The following is a 24,863-nucleotide window of genomic DNA, read 5'->3' as shown; positions in this document are numbered from 1 at the left end:
GGGGACAGAGGGACTTTGTTGTAAACAAAATCAAAGTCAGAGACAGTTCGAAGCTATGGATAATATATTTTATAATCCAAACACAAGAATAATGTCCTAGGAATTCAATCATAGAAGGTGGTTTCTACCCCATTCACTGACAACTGTTATAAGTTCTGCAGAAGCCGACGTTGTATGTCAAAACGGAACACTAGATGGCGCGGTAGCACCTCACAGCTGGCTACAGAGCGCAGAGATCACTCTGTCCCACGGTGCAGCAAAACATCCGGTGTTTCGTAAGCAGGCTTTTTAAATCACATCACATGACCTGCTAGTGGCTCATGCGTTCCATATCAGAACGAGGCGTGACTAATACACATCCTAAACACGTGCTAGCCACTTCCGCCTACCTGGGCTTTTGTTTTGATTGGTTTTGGAGGAGAAGGCGGCTATATAAAAGGAGTGACCCGTTGTTGTGGGGGGAAAGTGAGGTCTATAGAGAGGCGAGGGTAATGTATGGTGCAGGGCTATAGTGTTCCGATAGCATGTGTGAGGGCGACCAGTGAGTTTTCATGCATGGATTTTTAATTTATTGTAAAATATGGTTTACATGTGGAGGGTTATAGCTAGAGCTGAAGTGGGTGGCAACACTACTTAAAACTATTAGATGTGGTGGCTGTATTCGTTTTTCTTCTTTTTAGGCTTTTTTCTGTTTTATTCTAGTGATCCAGGCAGTAAGTCTGCTGTTTTTCTACAGCAGTGTAAATGTATCATTTAGAGCAGGGGTCTCCAAACTTTCTAAACAAAGGCGTAGCTTGCAGCTGTCCCTGATTTGGAGCAAAGTTCCTCTGTCCTTCATTCCTCATTTGTCCCTCTTTTTGATCTGATGTATATAAAATGCACTTTTTAACTATCAAAACTGAACTGTTGCTGTAACTGCCTGTGTAAAGCCCCTTTCACACTGTTGTGTTGTGGTTTGGCTGCAGTGTGGGTGCACCTGTGGTTTGTGTGGACTACCTGTGGTTTGTCAGACTTCTATTATATTGCATGTTTTTTGGTGTGTTTTCTGTGCACCAAAGATGCAGCATGCAGGACTTTTGGTGCACTTCCAGAAAATGTGGGACCTAATAGAAGTCTATGGATAACCAGAGTACACAGGCTGTGGCCAACCTGCTTTGTGGCGACTGGTGGCTTTTTTTTTTTTATAGGTGGCAAACATCGGCCCTGGACGCAGGCAATGTCTGTCCAGGGACTTTTAGTGCATAAGCAATTATCTCAATGTGGTTGTGAGTGAGCAGTCTCCCATTGCTTTCGATGAAGCTGCTAATTGTGGCAACCCCATCTGGGGCTCACATCTAATCTGCAGATGTGAATGTACCTTAAATGTACAAGTGATGGAAACCCTGCAGTTGAAAATTGTCTTTAAATTTATGGTTTCTGGATCTCCAAATCATGCATAACAGTTGAAACCAAAGGTGGCTTATTGGGAAGACTAAAAAAATGCCTCTGAGACCATCTTTATGTTGTCTGATGAATACTGATAAAATGTTTGAAGGGATCATAGCATGCTATCACCTGCTATTGAATAGTATTTGCCCAGGATTTGGGTGAGTTGACCGCTATGACGCTGGAACATTTAATGTCTCATGTCATAGTCCATTTTTTTTTTTTTTTTTTCCTGTTGCAGTGATGCATTCTACTAGAGCGACAAAAAGGACTCTCGCAGCTTGAATGGTCTGGGCTATGGCTCTAGGTTGGTGTATCTGGTGCCTTTGCCATGACCAAGAGTAATCACCAGGTATGACCCTTAGCTGGGCCAGCCTGAGCAGTAACAGGTGTGGACATCTAACAGCATCTTGATGCCCATGTATAATACTGCACACAGTTCTATGTACTTGTGTAGGCTCTGGGAATGATTGATGCAGACTGGAGCGAGGGAAACCATCAGTGCCTGAAGTGATTGCTTTTTATTGTATGGATGCAGCTTACATGTCGTTCGTTCTGTTGCAGCTGTTTACTTCTATTGTCACACCTGCATGACATGATGTGGCCCCTTTGCCTGATGGTGAGATCACACTATTCTAGGTAAGAAAGGCTTAAAGTTGTATTCAGCACAAAAACACAAATGTTATATATTGCAGCTTACAATCCTTAAATGTGGTGGCTTCATTTGTTTTTCCTTTTCCTGGTTATGTGGCCCAATAACCCTTGTCTTGGCAGGTTTGATCTAAAGTAAATTGTACAAGTAGTGAGTTTTAGCCCTTGTTCACATTAAATGTGGCTTTGAAATCTCGCAACTTCATATGACGTCACTTGATTAAAAAGCTGCATGTCAATGCGACTTGGAAGACCTCTTTGCTGTTTCATGCACAGATCTCTATGCAAGTTTCTCCTGAAATCACTAAGTAGTGCAGGGACTACTTTTTTAAATTGATATGGCACTGCCCTGATTTGAACAGTGCTATTGCTGACAATAAGGTGCAACTTGACCTGTCGTATAGCATGACACGTCTCTCCTGTGTGAACAGGGGCTCAGGATGATTTTTTTTTTTTTTTCTTCTCTGTAAACACAAGTGTATAAAAGCGGCCATCCGCTTTCAACCAAGCAAAATACATTGCCCTGTTTGATTTGTTCTCTAGATTAAAGTGATTGTAAAGCTTTGGATTTTTTTTTTTCCTGAAAATTAAAATAACTAACCTGTTATACTTCCTCCATCAGGTCCTCCCCAGTGCCCCCGTAGCAAGGAATTTCCTACAGTGGCACATGTGTGCTTGCTTCTGAGCCTTGCTTGGCTCCACCCCCTGCTCCTTCACTGGCTGTGATCTGACAGCTAGTGGCTCCCGCTGCTGTGTCTGAGCCAGTGCTGCTAGCAGAAGGCTTTTGTCTTAATGCAGAAATTGCATTATGGTAAAAACCTGCCTCAACTGCTTTAAGGGTACATTCACACTTACAAATGAACCCTGCCTCCGGTTAAACGCAAGAGCCCCAGTGGAGGTTCTTGTGATTAGCTGCAAAATGCAGCCCCATTGAAAGTGATGGGCCTGCTGACTCTTGGTAAATCACAGCCACTTGCATGTAATCTCTCATGCAGTGATCGGCCCTGGCTGGAGGCAGTCTGTCAAGGACTTTTCAGTGTGTAGGCAATTATGTGGAAGTGGTTGAGAGCGAGCAGTCTCCCATTGCTTTCAATGAAGCTGCCCCTTGCAGCTAATCGTGGCAACCCCCTCTGGGGCTCACATCTCATCTGCAGGTGTGAATGCACCCTAAAAGTGCAGTTGAAAGTGAGCTTTAAATTTATTATGGTTTCTAGATCCATGTTTCTCAACTCCAGTCCTCAAGGCGCCCCAACAGGTTATATTTTGAGCATTTCTCTCAGATGAAATGGCTGTGGTAAATACCTAGGCAGTGAAACTGATCAAATCACCTGTACAAAATAATGGAAGGCCTGAAAACATGACTTGTTCAGGTGGCTTGAGGACTGGAGTTGAGAAACACTGTTCTAGATCACCAAATATGGCTTATTGAGAACTAAAACATTACCTGAGACCAGCTTTATGCTTGCCCTACATTGGTTTGTTGGCCATACTGATGAAAATGTTTTGGAGGGATCATGGCATGCTATCGCCTGCTATTGCATAGTATATGACCAGGATTTGGGTGAGTTGACCGCTTTGACACTGGAACTTTTAGTTTCTCAAGTCACCGCCCACTTTTTCTGTTGCAGTGATGCATTCTACTATGGCACCTAAATGGGCTCTCGTAGCTTGAATGGTCTGGGCTATGGCTCTAGGTTGGTGTATCTGGTGCCTTTGCCATGACCAAGAGTAATAACCAGGTATGACCCTTAGCTGGGCCAGCCTGAGCAGTAACAGGTGTGGGCATCTAACAGCATCTTGATGCCCATGTATAATACTGCACACAGTTCTATAAGTTCTGGGAATGATTTGTGCAGGCTAGAGCAAAATCAGTGCCTGAAGTGTGATTGTTTGTTTTATTGTGCAGCTGACACGTTTTTCTTTCAGTTTTAGCTGTTTACTTCTATTGTCACCTACATGATGTGGCCCCTTTACCTGATGGTGAGATCAATCTATCCTAGGTAAGAAAGGCTTAAAGTGGTATTAAATAGGGATGCACCGAATGGGATTTTTTGGTGCCGAAACAGATACCGAAAATAAAAAATACACTAGGCTGAAAACCGAAACCGCACCGATACCGAAAATGACTGTTTTAAAAAAATATTTTTATACAGGAGGTGGTCAGACTGGGGACATGGTACAGGAGGTGGTCAGAGCCTGGGGACATGGTACAGGAGGTGGTCAGAGACTGGGGACATGGTACAAGATAAGTGCAGCCAGTGTTGCCCCCAGCGATGCCCCCCCAGTGATTCAGCCAGCGATGCCCCTCTGCAGTGAAGAGAGCCGTCTGGTTGAATAGAGCGCTGGGAACATCATAGCTTTAATTTCAATAGCTGTGTGTTCCCCGTCGCGCGCCGTCACACACAGCCCCTCCCCCCTTGTCCGGGCAACTTTGATAGACAGATCACCTATCCAGATTGGACGGGTGATCTGTCTATCAAAGTTGCCCGGACAAGGGGGGAGGGGCTGTGTGTGACGGCGCACTACGGGAAACACACAGCTATTAAAATTAAAGCTATGATGTTCCCGGCGCTCTATTCAACCAGACGGCTCTCTTCACTGCAGAGGGGCATCGCTGGCTGAATCAGTCCTGCGCTATTCACCCCCATCATGGGCGGCACCGGTGGCGGAGTTCCGTCCCCAGGCCCCGCCCCATTTTCGGCTCAATTATCGGCTGTTTTTTCCTTTCGGCAAATTGCCAAAAAGGGCATTTTCGGCCGATATGTTTCGGCGGCCGAAATTTCAGTGCATCCCTAGTATTAAACACACACATAATATATTGCAGCTTACCAATATTTAGACGGTGGCTGCATTAGTTTTCTTTAGGTGCTTTTCTTTTCCTAGTTATCTGGCCAGTAACAATTGCCTTGGTGTCTCCTCTCCTCTGGAAACGGGTTTGCTTGATCCAAAGGAAATTGTACAAGTAGTGAGTTTTAGCCCTTGTTCACATTGAATGCAGCTTTGAAATCCTGCGACTTCATCTGACACTGCATGATTTAAAAGTCGCATGTCAATGCAACTTCAGGTGTGACTTGGGAGACATCTGTGTGGCTTCATACATAGATGTCAATGCATGTTGCAACTGAAATCAGCAAAAGTAGTGCAGGCACTACCTTTTTCAAATTGCTGTGGCACTGCAAAGTCGGTGTCAGCAATGGCACTGTTCAAATCGGTGCAACAAGGTGTGACTTGTCATGCCATTTGACAGGTAAAATTGCATGACAACAAGTCGCTCCAGTGTAAACAGAGGCTCAGGGTGATTATTCCCCCCCCCCCCCCCTTGTGTCAAGAGTAGAAGCTATAAAAGCTGCCATCAGCTTTCAACCATGTAAAATACATTGCCCTGTTTTGATTTGTTTTCTAGCTTACAGTAATTGTAAAGCTTTGGATCTTTTTAATTTAAAACAAGTATTCTACTTCTCAAATCCCCTTCTAGTGCCCATGGCTCCTTCCCATGCTTAGTGCCCCCATAGCAAACCACTGGCCATGGGGGGGGGGGGGGGGGGGGCACTTGTGCATGCTCACTCCTGAGCCCTGCTTGGCAACCACCCCTGCTCCCTCGCTGGCTATTATTTACAGTGGCAGGAGCCAATAACCCTGCAGTTGAAAGTGATCTTTACATTTATTGTTTCATGATCACCAAATCATGTACAGTTGAAACCAAAGATGGCTTATTGAGAACTAAATTGCCTCTGAGACCAGCTTTATTATATACATACAAAAAATGTCTGAAGGGATCATGGCATGCTATTGCATAGTATATGACCAGGATTTGGCTGAAGTGACCACTAGGACACTGAAACTTTAGTTTCTCAAGCCAGTCTTTTTTTTTTTTTTTTTTTCTCTCTTTTCCTCTTCCCTTCCCTCTGTTGCAGTGATGCATTCTACTATGGTGACGAAAAGGACTCTCGCAGCTTGAATGGTCTGGGCTATGGCTCTAGGTTGGTGTATCTGGTGCCTTTGCCATGACCAAGAGTAATCACCAGGTATGACCCTTAGCTGGGCCAGCCTGTGCAGTAACAGGTGTGGGCATCTAACAGCATCTTGATGCTCATGTATAATACTGCACACAGTTCTATGTAGGCTCTGGGAATGATTTATTCAGGCTGAAGCAAGGGGGAAAAAAATCAGTGCCCAAAGTGTGATTGCTTATTTTATTGTATGGTGGATGCAGCTTACTTGGTTTTTCTTTCAGTTGCAGCTGTTTACTTCTATTGTCCCACCTACGTGACCTGATTTGATGTGGCCCCTTTAGCTGATGGTGAGTTCATACTGTCCTAGGTAAGAAAGGCTTAAAGTTGGATGTAAACCCTCACATATATCCAGTGAAGTGAACAGCCTCAGATGATAGATGATGCACAGGGACAAAACAAATCTCTCTACATTTCTTTTATGTGTGTCTATCTATATCTCTCTTCTTCCTGGTTACCACTGGGAGCTGTATAATTGGCATACAGCTGATTGCCCATGAGAGGCCAATTTCCGCCGAAGGAAGAAAGGAATGTGCAGAGCTCTGCTCTTGGACAGCAAGCTGACTGCTAATCTGTTTATAGGAACCTCTCCAACATGCACTTCTATCTGTCTCAGAACTTGTGAGATGTTATCAGACTGATAACAGCTACTGAGTAAGAGACCGCTACAGGACATAGTGCTTTGGAGAGAGAAACTCTACAGATGTGCACCCAGCTAAAATTTCATGATTTGGGTTTACATCCACTTTAAAGTGGTATTAAATACAAATGTAATATATTACACTTTACTGATCCTTAAATGTTGTGGCTGCATTTGTTTTACATATAGTTAGTCAGGTTGAAAAAAGGCTCAAGTCCAACCAAAAAAATACAATCCCACATACATTTTTGTATTTGGAGATGAGGGTTATTTCTTTTATTTTATTTTTTTCTCCTTTAGATGTAAAGATAGAGTGCCTCCTTGTCTGTGGTGACCTTAAAGTGAATAACTGAACACAATTCACAATATGGACCACTTATATATTTGTACATTTTGCTCATATCCCCACTTAATCTCCTTCTCCAGTGTCTAGATTCAGTTCCTCTAATCTTTCCTCATAGCTGAGCTCCTCCATACCACTTATTAATTTGGTTTCCTTTCTCTGCACTTTTTCAATTTCCCCCAATATCCTTGAACTGGGGCCCAAAACTGAACTGCATATTCCTGTTGAAGCCTTATTAAGGTTTTTTTTTAGGGATAAAATGATTTTCTTTAGGCGCTCTTTCATTTCCTGGTTATCTGGCCAGTAACACTTGTCTTGGTGTCTCCTCTCCCCCAGAGGAGTGATTGGAAATGGTTTGGTTGATCTGAAAGAAATGGTGTGTAGTGAGTTTTTAATCCTTACACTCATTGAATGCGGCTTTGAAATCGCGTAACTTCATATAAAATCACAATGGAGATATTTGCTAGCACACCATAGATCAATAAGGTAGTCCAAACTTTTTTTTATTGCAAGATCACATCACAGCAGTGTAACATTTCGGAGTCATGGAGGACCCCTTTGTCCTCGCATGCCTGAAGGGGTCCTGCGTTGCACAAACAAACCACTGCTGTGATCATGCAATAAAAATCAGTTTGGATGCTACCTTGTTGATCCATGGTGTGCTAGCAAACATCCCCATTGTGACTTTTGGAACCTGTCTCGGCTGGTTGTTGTAGCACCCAAATCCTTGAGAGCGTATCCAGGAATGTGTGCAATGCGAATATGGAGTATTTAAACTGTAATTACACTTTAAAAAAAAAAAATGCAACATCAGGTAAGACTTAAGACATCTGTGTGGCTTCATGCACTGATGTCTATGAAAGTTGCACCTGAAATTGACAAAATTAAAGCCGGAACTACTTTTTACAATTGATGCAGCAGTGCCATTGCCCACTAGGTGCAATGTGTCATGCAATTTTAATCGCATGACAAGTCACTCCGGTGCAAACAGGCTCAGGATGATTTTCCTTCTCTGTAAACGCAACAGAAGCCATCAAAGCTGTCATTGGCTTTCAACCGCACAATACATTGCCCTGTTTGATTTGTTCTCTTAAAGTGATTGTAAAGCAAAAGGTCTCTTGTTAAATTAAACTGTTCTACATCCTCTTTTCAGGTCCTCTGCCAGTGCTTCTGGCTCTTCCCCACACCCTATCGCATGGCACTAGCTAAAGGGGCAGGTATACTGCTTGCTTCTGAGCCCTGCTCATCTCCACCGATCTGCTCCCTCCTCCTGACTGACAGTGGGTAGGAGCCAATGGCTTTTGCTGCTGTGGGAGCCAATGCTCTCCTGTAGGAATAAAACTAGTCGACATAATCTATGAAAATTGTTGGCAACTATTTTAATAAACAGATTCCCAACTGGCTCAGGCTGATATACTGCTGCAGAATGCCTCCCCGGGTGAAATCCTGTAAGGGTATGTCCTAGTTTTTGGCCACCAGTTGGCGTGCTGCCACTGCATGGCAGGGAATCCGATGCACGTGGCCAGCAGGCATAATCTCCACCGGCTACACACGATCACATGCAAAAGCGCCAGCATGGGGATTTGTGTGCCTCCCTGTGCTGTCAGAGGAGCCATATAATTTGTGCCTACTAAGGAGGAAAAATATGTCTCCTTTCCTAGTTGCTCTCTTCCCCATACAGTTGGGACAGTTAACCCCTTGATTGCCTCCTAGTGTTAACCCTTTCCCTGCCAGTGACATTGGCACAGTAATCGTGCATTTTTATAGAGCTTATCGCTATATAATTGTCAAGTGTCTGCCATAATGTCGCAGTCCCTATTAAAAAAATCGCTGATCACTGCCATTACTAGTAAAAAAAGCCATAAATCTTTCCCACAGTTCGTAGACACTGGTTTGTGCAAAAGTTAATCAATATACACTTGCAATATTTTTGGTAAAAGTAGAAGCGCATATATGTATATATTGGCCTAAACTGAAGGTTTTTTTTTTTTTGGGGTACAGAATTGCATGACTGCAATTGTCAGTTAAAGCAATGCAGTGCCAAATTTTAAAGTGCTCTGGTCAGGAAAGTGGTAAAATCTTCTGGGCCTGAAGTGGATAATCAATTAGTTGGCCTGCATACAGAATGCATTATTTACATAACTTGACATACAGTAACACACAGCTCAGTACACCATCCATACATGTCAGGAAGTGCCTATAATTGTGTATGGAGCAATGCATCATGGGACATGTAGTCCTGAGCAGGAGAAGAAAGGAAGCAATTCTAGAGGAAGTTTTTATTTATTTTAACCTTTGCTACAGGGGTACTCTGAAGGCAGGAGCCGCCAGAAGTGCATTCAGTGGATCCCAGAAGAGAATTGGGGATGCTTTGTGCAAGACCCTTACAGAGCAGGCAAGAATGACAAGTTTGCTTAAATAAAGGCCAATGTTTTCCATCAGTTTAAGGGCTCTGTGCATGGAAGATCAGCATCTGAACCCAGAGAAGCTGTTGGACTGGAGGCCATAAAGTTACATTTAAAGGTTTTAGTATTGTCTTCTATATAAAACTATTTTATCTATGCAAAAAAGTCTCGGCCTTTAGTGCTACTTTATTATAAGATTTATATCTTTCCACCCTTCATATAGCCTCATGTCTGACTCTGTTTTAAATACCTTGTCAGGTGTTTTATTTTATTTTTTTATGCTGGCCAAACATAGGTTTTGGGCTATACTCACCGTACAAGACTGCCCCTCTACCACCCCTTCTGAGGCAACACCATTTAAAAAAAATGAATTCTTATTCTTCCTGCCTTTGGCATCTTTCATGTAGTGGCCTACTACTCAAATAAGAGCCATTCAAGTATTTAGGAATGAGACTGTGTGTGTATATTATATTTTGCAGTAATCTTCATTGCCTGAGTTCACCAACTACCAAAATGTGGGCATACTTTAACATCTGTTGGAATAACATGGATTATTGTGGCAAGATAAGTCTTTAATTGACTGGCCACAATGTATGGGGAGAATTATTAAATGAGATGCCCCAATACTATGAGCCCTCAAATATCTTATTTAGAGTTGGGACTCCCCAGCATTGTCCTAGCCAATTCCTCAATCAACTCTGTTCTCCATGACACCCACCACATAGTTGACCAGTGCCACTGGATGTAGCTTTGGCTATATACAGTATACACTGCTGAGCCAATTCTGGCGAGCGATATATTAGAATAAAGCCTGCTCGCATTGGCAGAGGCTGTAACATCAGCCTGCGCCTCTTTGATTCTCAAAGCCAATCTGAGGAGGCTACTGTATGTAGGCAGATTGTTGCTCCAATCTGAGCGGGCTCTGTATTCATCAATCGAATACATCGCTTGCTAAAATTGGGTGTTTAACCACTTGCCGACCGCCGCACGACGATGTACGTCGACAGAATGGCACGGGCAGGCATATGGGCGTACCTGTACGTCCCTGCCTTCCCGTGGGTGGGGGGCCCGATCGGGGCCCCCCCCCCCCCCCCCCGGTGCCTGCGGCGGTTAGTATTCGTTCGGGAGTGATCCGGGATGAGGGGGCGGCCATTCATTCATGGCCACCCCCTCGCGATCGCTCCCGACGAATGAAAATGCTCCGTGACATCACTTCCTCTCCTGTAATGTAAACACAGGAGAGGAAGTGATGTAATCTCTCCTCCGTGTCGGTATTTTTCGTTCCGACACCGAGGAGAGGATCGGTGAGTTGCACCAACACGACACTACACAGTAGAACATGCCAGGCACACTCACACCCCCCCGATCACCCCCCCCCCCCCCCCCCAATTACCCCTGCCCCCCAGTCACAGTGACACCAATGTCATTTTTTTTTTTTTTTTGCATTGGTGTCATTTGTGACTGTAATAACTGTTAGGGCAGTTAGGGTTAGCCCCCTTTAGTTCTAAGGTACCCCCCTAACCCCCCCCAATAAAGGTTTAACCCCATGATCACCCCCCGTCGCCAGTGTCACTAAGGCTGGGTTCACATTGCAGCGGTTTATGAGAACGAATGTGATTTGCACTGCAGTGCAAATCACATCCGATCTCTGTGCAATTCGAGTTCAGCCATACAGATAGTATGGCTGAATTCGCGCCGCAAATTCGCACGGGACCCTTTTTTTGGTCCGCAGCAGAATCGGATCGCATGGGTGTTCACACCATGCGATCCGAGTTTGCAGATCGCACTGCGATATGCGAACTGATCTGGGGGTGTCATTAACACTTCACTGACACTCCCAGCAGTTCGCATAGGGCAGTGTGAACTGCCACCGGGAGGCATGTGATGCGGGAACCCGCCGCGGATTCGTGGCGTTCCCGCATCGCTCCAGTGTGAACCCAGCCTAATAAGCGATCGTTTTTCTGATCGCTGTATTAGTGTCACAGGTGACGCTAGTTAGGCAGGTAGGTATTTAGGTTCGCAGCTTTTTATAGCGCCAGGGACCCCCATATACTACCGCATAAAGCCCCCTGATTGCCCCCTAGTTAACCCTTTCACCAGTGATCACCATATAACTGTTACAGGTGACGCTGGTTGGTTAGTTATTTTTTTTTAGTTTCAGGGCACCCGCCATTTATTACCTAGTCTCACTAGTGTACCCCTAAATTTAGGGGTGTCTACTTTCCAAAATGGGGCCATTTGGGGGGGGGGGGTTTGTGCCATCTTGGCATTTTATGGCCTTCAAAACTGTAACGCCCTTAGAAAGCCTGAAGGCGGTGCTTGGTTTTCGGGGCCCCGTACGTGGCTAGGCTCCCAAAAAGTCCCACATATGTGGTATCCCCGTACTCAGGAGAAGCAGCAGAATTTATTTTGGGGTGTCATTTCACATATGCCCATAGCATGTGTGAGCAATATATCATTTAGTGACAACTTTGTGTAAAAAAAAAAAAAAAAAAAAAAAAAAAAAATTATTCAATCGCTTGAGACAAAAAATAAAATATTCAATGGGCTCAACATGCCACTTATCAATTTCCTTAGGGGGTCTACTTTCCAAAATGGGGTCATTTGGGGGGGTTTTGTACTGCCCTGCCATTTTAGCACCTCAAGAAATGAGATAGGCAGTCATAAACTAAAAGCTGCGTAAATTCCAGAAAACGTACCTTAGTTTGTAGATGTGACAACTTTTGCGCAAACCAATAAATATACAGTTATTGACTTTTTTTTACCAAAGACATGTGGCTGAATACATTTTGGCCTAAATGTATGACTAAAATTTAGTTTATTGGATTTTTCTAATAACAAAATAGAAAATATCATTTTTTTTTCAAAATTTGCGGTCTTTTTCCATTTATATCGCAAAAAATAAAAATCGCAGAGGCAATCAAATACCATCAAAAGAAAGCTCTTTGTGGGAAGAAAAGGACGCAAATTTTGTTTGGGTACAACATTGCATGACCGCGCAATTACCAGTTAAAGCAGCGCGGTGCCAAATTGTAAAAAGACCTCTGGTCATTGACCAGCAAAATGGTCCGGTCTGAAAGTTTAAGTGTAAAAGGTCATCTTGTATGCTGGAAAATACAGTTCTTGCTTTTTGGGTGAGAATATTTGTATGAATATGCATAAAGTCTTTGTACATTCCATGACTGTTTGAAAATGTCATTGCTTGTAACATTCAATTTTGAAATGAATGTCCCTTCAGAACAAAAACCGCATACCCTGTCCAAAAATCAGTTTGGTAGAGAGACGTTTCCTTTCTACTCCCTTCAAATGTTTGTCACTGTGCTTAAAAACAAACCATTTACCGCACTATTGGAAAATCAAATGTGGTTTTTATTTTATTTCTTTTAAAACTAACAAAGGGAAAAATTTGTGGTCAGCAGTTGCCTGCCTGATGAGGGATTCTGTCATTCACAATATTACAATCCTGACTAAAAAGCAAAACTTTTTTTTTTTGCGTTTAATTGACAATTGAGCAGTCATGTGACTCTGTAACCCGGTGTGTATTTTTGTGAAACTTTCTTTTGATGCTATCTGGTCACCTCTGCAGTTATTTTTGTCTGTTATAAATGCGTGACAATTTTGAGAAACTAGATTTTACATTAATAGCCGAAAGTAAAAAATAATTTCTTCAATTTAGGCCGATTATGTATTTGGCTACATATTTTTGGTAGAATCCCAATAAGCGTATACTAATTGGTTTGTGCAAAAGTTATCACATCTACAAACATGTGTATCAGACACCTGACTGACACTATACTATTGACACTGGCAGGGAAGGGGGTTAACATACAAGGGGATAAGTGTGCTCTTAGCTGGTGCTTGCTAATGGAAAACAATAGGGGGGGGGGGGGGGGGGCTGCCGGCTCTTACAGCTAATCGCAGCCACTTGCATGTAATCTTTCATGCAGCGATCAGGGCCTTTCAGTGCGTAAACAATTATATTTAAGTGGGCGTGAGCGAGCAGCCTTGCATTGCTTTCAATGAAGCTGCCTCTTGCAGCTAATCCCTGCAACCCCCCTCTGGGGCTCACATCTAACCTGTAGGTGTGAATGTACAAGTGGTGGAATCCCTGCAGTTGAAAGTGGTCTTTACATTTTTTTTATCTTTTTTTTTTTTTTTTATTCTGGATCCCTAAAGCATGAAAACCGTTAATGCCAAAAGTGGCTTATTGAGAACCAAAAAAATTGGTCAGACCAGCTGTATGCTGGCCATACATTGGTTTGGCCATGCTGAATGATGAAGAAAAGTCTGAAGAGATCATAGCATGCTATTGCATAGTATGACCAGGATTTGAGTTGACCAATATGACACTGGTACTTTTTAGTTTCTCAAGTCAGTCCACTTTGTTGCAGTGATGCATTCTACTATGGTGGTAAAGGGCTCTCGCAGCTTGAATGGTCTGGGCTATGGCTCTAGGTTGTATCTGGGGCCTTTGCCATGACCAAGAGTAATCACCAGGTATGACCCTTAGCTGGGCCAGCCTGAGCAGTAACAGGTGTGGGCATCTAACAGCATCTTGAGGCCCATGTATAATACTGCACACAGTGCTATGTAGGCTCTGGGAATGATTTATTCAGGCTGGAGCAAGGTAAAAATCAGTGCCTGAAGTGATTACTTATTTGATCATATGGTGGATGCAGCTTACATGTTCTTTCAATTGCAGCTGTTTACTTCCATTGTCGCACCTGCATGACATGATGTGGCCCCTTTTCCTGATGGTGAGATCATTCTATCTTGGGTAAGAGGCTGAAAAAGTATTAAACACAAATGTAATATAGTGCAGCATGCCAATCCTTAAATGTAGTGGCTGCATTTGTTTTCTTTTGGTGCTTTTCTTTTCCTGGTTATCTGGCCAGTAACGCTCACTTATCTTGGGGCCTCTCCACTAGAGGAACAATGGCGACATGTGGTTCTGAAGGAAATTGTAGTGAATTTTGGCCCACATTGACTGTGGCTTTGAAATCATGTGACTTCATCTGAAATGGCACGATTTAAAAGCCAAACGTCAATGCAACTTCTGGTTTGTCTTGGAAGACATCTGATGTCTATGCATGTTGCACCTGAAATTTCAAAGTAGTACAGGAACTACTCTTTCCAATTGCTGCGGCACCGATTTGACCCATGCCATTGCTGACTAGGTGCTATTTTGACCGGCAAAATCACACCGGTGTGAACATGGGAGGGAAGAGTGAACCAGAGTGGTATACGAGAAGGGAGAGAAAGAAAGAGGACTCCGATGGGTTCCCACAGCCGGACCCTTCCCTCTGTACACGTGCCAGAGCCTACAGATAGGATCTGTATGCGTCGGAAAACCTGAACAGGCTCCAAGGCAACCAACGAGCAGTGTGTTCCTCCTCCGTCGCCCAACGCCGATGTGAGCTGTTCCATACGGTAGATGTCGCAAACTCTTGCAAACCAGTGGGACACCATTGGAGCAGCCTGCTGCTTCCACATGCTAGGTATACATGCCCTGGCCGCACTTAGAAGATGTTTTAAGAGATTTATGGTACTTCTTGCTCGAGAGTGGGGTCAGATTGAGGAAGACCGCCGCTGGGTTGTTCTGGAGATCGATAGCTGTGAGGTCATAAATTATATTGAGAACCTGTCTCCAGAAATGGGTCAGTTGAGGGCATTCCCAGAAGATATGTAGTAACGTGCCGGCTTGTTCACCGCATCTCCAGCACAAAGGGCTGTGACCGGGAAACATGGCCGCCAGGACAGTGGGGTTCCGGTACCATCGGGTCAAAATTTTATAAGCTATTTCCTGGTATTTACTACATATGGATGACTTGTGCGCAAAAAGAAGCGCGCGGTTCTTCTGGTCTGGCGAGAGCCGGACATGCAGGTCTCGCTCCCATTTTTCCAAGAACACCAGATTACCCTGGGAGAGTTGGTCCAGTAGGATGCGATATGACAGGGAAAGAGCCCCTCGGGTCGGTCCCTCCCCTGAGCATACCTCCTCAAACGATGTTGGGGTCTGTGGAATTTGCCACTGTTTGGCAAAGATTTCAAGAAGTGGGAGAGTTGGGCAAGCTTCCACTGTCCCAGGGTCGTGGTTGCTAACACCTCGTACATAGTGGAGACCACTGTCCACGTCCTAGGGCCAAGAAAAGAGGCCCGCACAAGGTCAGGGTCTAGGCGGAAAGACTTTTCCGTCATGTCGGGTTCAAAGCGTGGGTGTCCAATAGGAGTCATGGGTGAAGGGAAACTGGGCACGCTCCTCAGTGTACAATATCTGTCTAGCTCTTGTAACGTTGGCTCAATGAGTGGGTGTGCCCGCGTTGCTCCCGACAAGCCCTGTCCACTCCAGGGCAAACCCTCAAGTGGAAATGGTACAGATTCACGTTCCAGACGAACCCACAGCTTATCCTTCAGGTGTCTGCACCAGTCAACTACTCTGTTCATGTGTACCGCCGTATAGTACCATGCCGGGTCCGGGAGGCCAATCCCTCCTTTGTCTTTTGGTCTGAGCAGTAATGTTCGGCTGAGTCTTGGAGGCCTGCCCTGCCATACGTATCAAATAAAGATGGAGCGCATGGCTTTAAAAAATGATCGGGGGATTTTTATCGGTAAGGCTTGTAATAGGTACAAGAGTCTGGGCATTACATTCATTTTGAGCACATTGCATCTCCCAAACCAAGAGGTCGCAAACTTTGACCACCTCTCTAGGTCTACGGCAAATTTTTTTAGAAGCGGCTGGAAATTCAATTGGTAAATCAGATGTGGGTCCGGGGGAACCTTGGTACCCAGATATTGTATAGCCCCAGTAGCCCAACAAAAGGGAAAATTAGTGCTTGGACTCGTCTGGGCGTTGGTAGACAGGGAGACGTTGAGTGCCTCCGATTTCTGTAAGTTAATTTTGAAATTCAACAGGGTGCCATATCGTCTTATTTCCGCTAAGAGATTCGGCAATGTAATGTGAGGCTCCGAGACATACAACAAGAGGTCATCTGCAAAGGCTGCGACCTTATGGTGGTGTGAGGGGGTGTCCAGTCCCTTGATGTCTATGTTCTGCCTGATGTGGTGCAGCAAGGGTTCAAGCGATAGGACAAATAAAAGGGGGGACAACGGGCATCCCTGCCTCGTTCCATTGCCAATAGTGAAACGCAACGAGGCAAACCCATTGACCCTAACCATCGCCGTCGGTGACGAGTAAAGAGCTCTAACCCATGAAAGCATGGGGGGGGGGTACACCCAGGCTTCGCAGGGTGGCTAGCAAAAAAGACCAGCTCATCCTGTCAAATGCTTTTTCTGCGTCCACAGAGGGCAACATAATCGGTAGTTTAAGGCGTCTGGCGCGTTCTATAACATTGATTGTCCTTGTAGTGTTGTCTCGGGCTTCCCTGTTAAGAATAAACCCCACCTGATCCATAGGTATCAGGCGTTGGAGAATGGGCGCCAACTGCTCCGCCAGTATCTTAGTGAAGAGCTTAAGGTCGCAGTTTAATAAGGAGATGGGCCTGTAGTTCGCACAGAGAAGCGGATCCTTCTCCGGCTTGGGTATGACCGAGATGCTTGCCTGCAACAGCTCTGGCAGGAAGGTCTGGCCTTCCAATAGGGCGTTAAAAGCTGACACAAACGGCGTGGACAACAGGGAGAGTAAGGCCTTATAGTAAGGGTCGTAAACCCATCTGGGCCTGGTGCCTTGCCCTTGGGTGAGTCTCTTAACGCTGCCGACAATTCCTCCGGGGAGATTGGTTGCGAGAGAAGCTCTATCTCTTCCTGTGTCAGCGACGGGAGGTTTGCCGATGCTAGGTACTCGTCAATGGCCACTGTGCCGGCCTGGAGGGCGTCTCCTGAGTCCCGGGGGTGCAAGTTATAAAGGGCTTCATAGAAAGATCGGAAACACTCCGCTATCTCCCTTGAATCATGTAGCTTGGCACCCGAAGGGGAGGTTATGGTTGGAATGAAGGGCGCGTTGCATTGGGTACGCAGGGAGTTCGCTAGGGACCTACTACACTTGTCTCCATATTCATAATACGTCCTGCGGACCCACATGAGTCTGGTTCTAGCCTGAAAGAGAGAAATCTCTGACTTGTTCTCTAAGATCTCTCACCTCCACCTCCAGCGCAGCAGTCGGCTGGGATTTGTGTTGTTGTTCACACGCATGCAACTTGGCAAGAAGTTTGGAGAGAGCCTCAGTTTTGGCCACTTTGAGTCTATGACCATGTTTAATAAGAATGCCCCTAATGTAGCATTTATGAGCTGCCCATAACATGAGGGGGTTGGAAACAGAATCACGGTTATGATCAAAGTAACTTTCTAATTCCCTAAGCAGGTCTGCTTGGAGACTGAACGAGTCTCTCCTGAAGGACCCTGAGACCCACCAGGACTGACCACGTGACTCCTGTTGTAGCTTCAGCATCAAAGAAATCAGGGCATGGTCAGACAGGGCTATGTGGCCTATCTGAGCGTCTGTAACCGCCAGGATAGCATTGTGGGCGACTAAAAACATATCAATACGTGAGTAAGAACCATGAGCGGTGGAAAAGAACGTATAGTCCCTATCCTGTGGGTGAAGCGTACGCCACACATCGATCAGTCGGTGGGAGTGTAGCAGGTTCGCAATCTATTCTTGACAGCAGGAGATAATAGCTCCTACTGTCTGAGTCAGTGGGGAAGAGACGAAAGCCATTGCTCTTATTGCTGAATTGAGATCGGGCTTGGGTAAGTAAGATGGGAGAGGCTGGGGAAGGGGATAGCTGGTAGCAGGTTTTTTTGGCTTGGAGCCATTTCACTCTGCCAGCGCCCAGGTGTTGGTGCTTTACTGTCATTTATTTGGCTGCTAGTGGGGTTAAACATGCCCCAAAAAAGGGTTAAATGTGCCACTGCCAAGATTCTTTGCAGGCGCATCAGTGGTGCTGCTCATTGATGTCAAAAGCTGCATGCAGGAAATGCAGTGCCCCAGTGTGAAAGCCCAACTTTCACACTGGGATTGCACATGGGGCTTTTTACAGGTGAAATTTTTTTTATTTTTTTGTGCTAAAGCCCCTGAAACTCTTCCCAGTGTGAAAGGGATCTTGATGTAGAGATTGCCTTAAGGTAATAAAACCACTGGCCTGTAATCTCTTATGCAGCGGTTGGCCCTGGACACAGGCAGTTGTTTAAGTAGGGGTGAGAGCAAGCAGCCTATCAATACTTTTAATTAAGCTGCCTCCTGCAGTTAATCGTGGCAACCCCCTCTGGGGCTCTCGCATCTAATCTGCAGGTGTCAATGTACCCTGAATGTACAAGTCATGGAAATTGTTGTAGATTTTGGTGGAAACCCTGCACTTAAAAGTGGTCTTAATTTTAGTGTTTCTGGATCACCAAAGAGGGCTTATTGAGAACTAAAAAATTGCCTTCAAGACCAGCTTTATATGCTTGTCATACATTGGTTTGTTGGCCATACTGACTGGTTATGTGTATGTATGTCCCCAAATCATGAAAACAGTTGATGCCAAAAGTGACTTATCGAACTAAAAAATTTGTCTGAGAGCAGCTTTATGCTGGCCATATATTGGTTTGACCATGCTGAATGACTAAGAAAAGTCTGAAGGGATCATAGCATGCTATTGCATAGTATATGACCAGGATTTGAGTTGACCAATATGACACTAGTACTTTTTAGTTTCTCAAGTTAGTCCACTTTATTGCAGTGATGCATTCTACTATGGTGGTAAAGGGCTCTCACAGCTTGAATGGTCTGGGCTATGGCTCTAGGTTGGTGTATCTGGGGCCTTTGCCATGACCAAGAGTAATCACCAGGTATGACCCTTAGCTGGGCCAGCCTGAGCAGTAACAGGTGTGGGCATCTAACAGCATCTTGATGCTCATGTATAATACTGCACACAGTTCTATGTAGTCTCTGGGAATGACTTTACTCGGGCTGGAGCAAGGTAAAAATCTGTGCCCAAAGTGCTTATTTTATTGTATGGTGGATGCAGCTTACATGGTTTCTCAAATCGCCTCTTCAGGAAAGCCTTTGAGTGTAACTCTGCTCATTTTCCAAGAAACACATGTAGACTTAAACTCTCCCCCCCTTCCACCATGGCCTCAGTTATTGTTTCCTCTGCCATGGTGGAAGCACTACAGGAACCAGGGGGAGCTGCATTCTCCAAGGTGGAGGGGTTTTAGGCTCACCTCAAGGCCTTTTTATTTATTTATTTTTCCTCCCTCCTCCAGTCCCTGCTGCGCTCTCTGCAAGATGGATGAGACCCGCAGCCTTGGTGGAAGCGGGTGCCCCAAGCACCCTCAGGCCCAGATAAGAGGGGTACAGTGGGGCCTCTATCTTCTCCTTATGGGCCTATGTTTTTCTGTTTGTGTACCTCCCCTGAGGGGAGCCTGAGGTTACTCTGCTTGGATGGGGCTGGCTATTTGTAAGGGTCTGGCACATTTTGGGACACAGGTTTCCTTTTGTTGTGGTGGACTGTCTCACTAAGGAGATGGTGGTATACTGCTACAGTGAGGACGCTTGGGTGATTCTGGTTTGTCTTTTTAGGTCAAAGCGTTAGCAAAATCTAAAACTCATCCACAAGCTCAGGAAATATGTCTTGCAAGAATCCTCAGATTCATGGCAAAAACTGTGCAGAACCTGTATAACAGAGCTTGTTGACGTGTAGACCTCCCAACAATGCAAGGATCTGTTTTCCTCTGCGAGAACTGACTAATTCCAGAGGAAGTTGGCTTGTACCTGAATGCCTGGCTATTGCTAGAGGAGGTAATTTATCTTTAAAAGCAATCTACACGACTCTAGAGATCCAGGAATAAGTAGTGCAATTGTCGGTGTATGACAAAATATGCTAGGGCTTGGATGAAACCAAACACGGGGTGTTTCTAGTCTAGCAATTAAGAGGAAGAACTCAGGACTTTTTCCAAGACATTCAGGAGAAGATTCCACTTTGAAGAAAAGGAGATCGAGGTCTGAAACGGAAACCAGATTGGACGCAGCATTCTCACAGGTATCTCGTTGCATCGACCTTGTTTGTAGATATGGGGGTACTAAAGGATGCAACAGACAAGAGGGCACATTCCCTCCTGAAAAAAGCATGGGATTCCACCTCATCTAGTCTGAAGCCTGCAGTGGCTTCCACAGTAATAGCCAGGAGCCTGGAATGCTGGATTGAAAAACTCAAAGGTCAAGTGGAGATGGGTACATCATGAAAGGAACTGCTGAAATCCTTCCCACTGATGCTTAAGGCTGTACAATGCATGGCTGATGTGTCAGCAGAATCGGTGAAGATGTCGGTGAGCTCTAAAGCTCTAGTCAACTCTGCTAGACATCTGGCTGAAAACTGGGACTTTAGATACGGCATCCAAAATAAAGTTGTGTGGGTTACCTTTCTCAGGTGACTTTTTGGTCTAGACCTTGAGACCAGCTGACAAGAAGGTGTTTCCTTCCAAAAAGAAACGACTCGGTGTTCTGTTCAACAGCCCCACAAAAGTAGGGATCAGGGCCAGAAGAATCGTTGGTCCTCCCAAAGAGGTGGGAGTAAAGTTCTCTTCAGACCCCCCTCTCAGTTATCCTTTCCAAGGCTATTCTGAAAGGCGATTCAAGAAAAACGTAGTTACTTGCCAGTGGTGATATTTCAAAGAGCCTTTCAGGACAGCCGCTGCTACGCTCCCTGTTTAAGAAATGTTTTAAGCATCAGGCATGGTTGTGTTGGCTGTTTTCTGTGCTTTGTTTTCCAGCATGTCGCACCACAATAACTAAGGCCATGGTGGAAGAGGGATTTTTAAAGCTGCATGTGTTTCCTGGAAAATGGGCAGAGCTATAATCTCTCCTAGGCTGTCCTGAAAGGCTCTTGGAAATGCCATCACCAGTAAGTCTTAAAAAAAAGCAGTTTACGTCTTGTCATATCTACATGACATGTGGCCCCTCTGCCTGATGGTGAGTTCCTACTGTCCTAGGTAAGAGGCTTAAATCGGATGTAAAACCTCACATATATTCAGTGAAGTGAACAGCCTCAGATGATGCACAGGGATGAGAATCTCCCTAAGTGAGTTTTACATGTATATCTGCAGCTCTATATCCTTTAGCAAGTACTTTGATACATTTTATTTTACCTGGTTACCACTGGATCATTGGCATACAGCCAAGACAACTGATTGGAGGAAAGGTGTGTGTGTATCCCCTCTCATGGGCAAAGGAATGTGCAGATCTCTGCTCTTAGACAGAAAGCTGACTGCTAATCTGTTTATAGTAGCCTCCCCAACACTTCTCTCCATCTCTGAATGAGGTTATCGGGCTGATAACAGAGCTACAGGACATAATCATTTGGAGAAATGAACTTTAAAGACATGTGCCCAGCTCAAATTTCATGAATTGGGTTTACATCCACTTTAACCTCTTCAGGCCCGGAAGATTTTACCCACTTCCTGACCAGAGCACTTTTTGCAATTCGGCACTGCGTCACTAACTGACAATTGTGTGATCCTCGACGTTGCACCCAAACAAAATTGACTTCCTTTTTTTTCCCCCCCCCACAGAGCTTTCTTTTGATGGTATTTGATCACCTCTGCATTATCTTTTGCACTATAAACAAAGCGTCAATCTTGAAAAATGCATTTTTTGCTTTAATATCCCAAAAATGTTTGCCTCAGTTTAGGCCTGTATGTATTCTACATATTTTTGGTAAAAAAAAAAAAAAAATGCAATAAGCGTATATTGATTGGTTTCTGCAAAAGAGCATCTACAAAATGGGGGTTAGTTTTGTGGCTTTATTTTTACTAGTAATGGTGGTGGTCTGCAATTTTTATTGGGACTGCAACATCATGGTGGACACATCGGACAATTTTGGGACCATTGGCATTAATACAGCAGTCAATGCTATAAAAAAAGTTTTAAATGTCACTGACAGTGAAGAGTTAACACTAGGGGCCATCAAAGTGTTAATGTCTTCTGGGGGGGGAGAGCGAAACTGCAGGGGAGAGGACGGATCGCTGTTCATACTCTAAATCAGTGATGGCGAACCTTGGCACCCCAGATGTTTTGGAACTACATTTCCCATGAGTGCAAGAGCATTATGGCAAATGTAGTTCCAAAACATCTGGGGTGCCAAGGTTTGCCATCACTGCTCTATATGAACAGACTGTCTGTTCTCCCCTCAGAACCGGAAACTGTTTACACACAGATCCTGGTTCTGTGTGGCAGTGGCGATTGCAGGAGTCCAGCGGTGATCGTGACTGCCAGGCACTTGCATCAGCTCAGGAGCGTATATTCCCTTAGTGGCCACAGGGTGAAGCGACGTTGCAAGTGGTTAAAGTGATATTAACCCCTTGCCGCCGAGCGTACAGATGTGCATACTCGGCTTTTGGGGGGCTATACCAGAATGATGCCTGCAGCTGCAGGCATCATCCCAGTACTGTCTTTTTTTATTTTTTTAAGCTGGAGATGATCGGCTTTCCAGCAATAACCAATGTGGCTAAAAGCTGCTCGGCTGTTGTACCGGAGGAGTGGAGGATGCCCCCCTACCGTTCTTACCAGGGCTCCTCGTGGAATGGGAGCCCCGATCAACAATTTGCTGCTTCTGGCGGCTAGGGACAGACTTACAGACCACTTTGACCTACAGGTAAGCCTAGATTAAGGCTTACCTGTAGGTGCAAGAAATATCTCCTTCATGGTTAAGGAGATATTTTCAAGAAAGACAGCACTGATGTCTATGGTGCATGCGCACTGAGTGTGCTGTTTTATGAATGGGATCATGCCGTCACTGACGGCTCCCGCGCGCATTTGCAGGAGTGACAACATTGTGGCTCTGGCCAGTCAGTGCTGGATCTGCAATACATGGAAGTCACTCCGGGTATCATGGTGACAGAGGACCGCTGTGGGGGCTTCGCTCTCGGGTGATGAAATGGTATGCCATGCATACTAGCTCATTGTGTGTGTGTGTTTTTGAAAAAGTCAGTAGCTTTGCAGTGAGTTTTTCAATGTTTTTGCAATGGCATTTTTCCACATAAGCATTTTTAGCTTTTTTTTTTTTTTTTCCCTCACATAGCTATCCTGTGTCTTCTATTATGATGTGATGAAGAAAAAAAAATGCTGCTAACATTTTATGCTGGCCATACAAGTAGTCAAATTTTGGATGAATATTTGTACGAATATGCATAAAGTCTTCGTACATTATACGAATGTTTGAAAATGGCTTGTAACATTCAATTTTGAAATGACTGTAATTAATGAAAACCATACCCTGTCTGAAAATGTGTTTGGGCAGGAAATGTTTTCTATTCTGCTCCTTTCAAGTGTTTCACTGTAGTTGAAAACCAACAATTTAACCCACTACTAGAAAATCAAATGAGTGTTTTTTTATTTTAATTTTTTTTGTATGGTCAACAGGTGCAGGTAGCCTGTATCAAGTTACCTGCCTGAGGGATTCTGTCAGTCACAACATTCTATTACAATCCTGACAATCAGCAAAACAACATTTTTAAGTCTTTAAAAATGAAAAAAATATTCTTTAACCACTTCAGCCCTGGAAGGTTTCACCCCCTTTAATGAAGGGCCATTTTTTTGTTATGGCGCTGCTTTACTTTAACTGACAATTGTGCAGTCGTGTGACGCTGTGCCAAATGTATTTACGGTATTTATTTTTTTTCTCAGATGGCTTTCTTTTCTTGACTGTTGTGGATGGACCTGTCGACCCTTGTTTTGACTTCAGGAGAGGTTTTTTCCCTGGCTTCAATTACCAGCTGGAATTTCGAATTTCTTTCATGGCCTGACGAACTGCTGCTTGACCAATTTGGACACATTCATTTTAGATCATTTTATTCATTCACATGGTTCAACATCCACGAAAACCACTGGGTGACTCTGGCATCACCTGTGTTGACATGGAATGCTGTCTGTCTCCACCATTTGCTACTTGGGTGTCAGTATTAAGATGGATGCTTGGGATATAGCCCTGAGGAAGCAGTGACTACAACTGTGAAACGTGTCGGCTATATAATTACCCTAGCATCATTTGTTCTGCTTTTATTAATTTGGGTCACTTTGTACCATAAATGTGTTTAATCTATGAAGTATTTTTGTAATAAAAACGTCTTTCTAAACTGTGATATGCTTACCTCTTGACAGACTATTTCATCTTGTAAAGTCCCAATTAGCCATTAGGGACAGGTCTTTGAAATGTGTGGGATTTTTTTATATAATTTATTTATTTTTCTTGTCTTTCTTTTGGTGGTATTTGCTCACCTGCAGTTTTTTGCCCTATAAACAAGGGCGACAATTTTGAAAACATTTTTTACTTTCTGCTGTCATTTAAAAAAAAAAAATCTAATTTCTTATTCATTAATTTAAGCCAATATGTTTACAGCTGAATATTTTTTGGGTAGAATCCAATAAGCGTATATTGATTTTGGCCGAAAGTTAT

General features: G+C 44.4%; 1 long non-coding RNA gene and 5 other non-coding genes across 10 annotated transcripts; all 6 read left to right on the top strand.

The window, feature by feature from the left end:
- Window positions 1–350: 350 nt before the first annotated feature.
- Window positions 351–24,549, top strand: LOC143935419 (uncharacterized). Of its 5 annotated transcripts, none has more exons than XR_013263512.1 (7): window positions 351–488; window positions 1,990–2,064; window positions 4,003–4,076; window positions 6,311–6,376; window positions 9,374–9,592; window positions 14,177–14,251; window positions 24,095–24,549. It is a non-coding gene; the product is annotated as an uncharacterized LOC143935419 (long non-coding RNA). The 5 variants fall into 5 exon arrangements; XR_013263514.1 differs by having other exon boundaries at window positions 351–541; XR_013263513.1 differs by having other exon boundaries at window positions 351–2,064; window positions 9,374–9,464.
- LOC143937621 (small Cajal body-specific RNA 16) lies at window positions 1,711–1,866 on the top strand. Its single transcript, XR_013263712.1, has one exon.
- On the top strand, window positions 3,749–3,904 carry LOC143937622 (small Cajal body-specific RNA 16). The gene has a single exon (XR_013263713.1).
- LOC143937620 (small Cajal body-specific RNA 16) lies at window positions 6,035–6,190 on the top strand. Its single transcript, XR_013263711.1, has one exon.
- LOC143937625 (small Cajal body-specific RNA 16) lies at window positions 13,908–14,060 on the top strand. The gene has a single exon (XR_013263715.1).
- LOC143937624 (small Cajal body-specific RNA 16) lies at window positions 19,194–19,349 on the top strand. Its single transcript, XR_013263714.1, has one exon.
- Window positions 24,550–24,863: the final 314 nt, after the last annotated feature.

The sequence above is a fragment of the Lithobates pipiens genome, unplaced genomic scaffold (assembly GCF_037356315.1).
Source record: "Lithobates pipiens isolate NorthernLeopardFrog02 unplaced genomic scaffold, aLitPip1_a1.2 Scaffold_28, whole genome shotgun sequence".
Taxonomy (NCBI): domain Eukaryota; kingdom Metazoa; phylum Chordata; class Amphibia; order Anura; family Ranidae; genus Lithobates; species Lithobates pipiens.
This window is presented reverse-complemented; position numbering and strand designations above follow the sequence as displayed.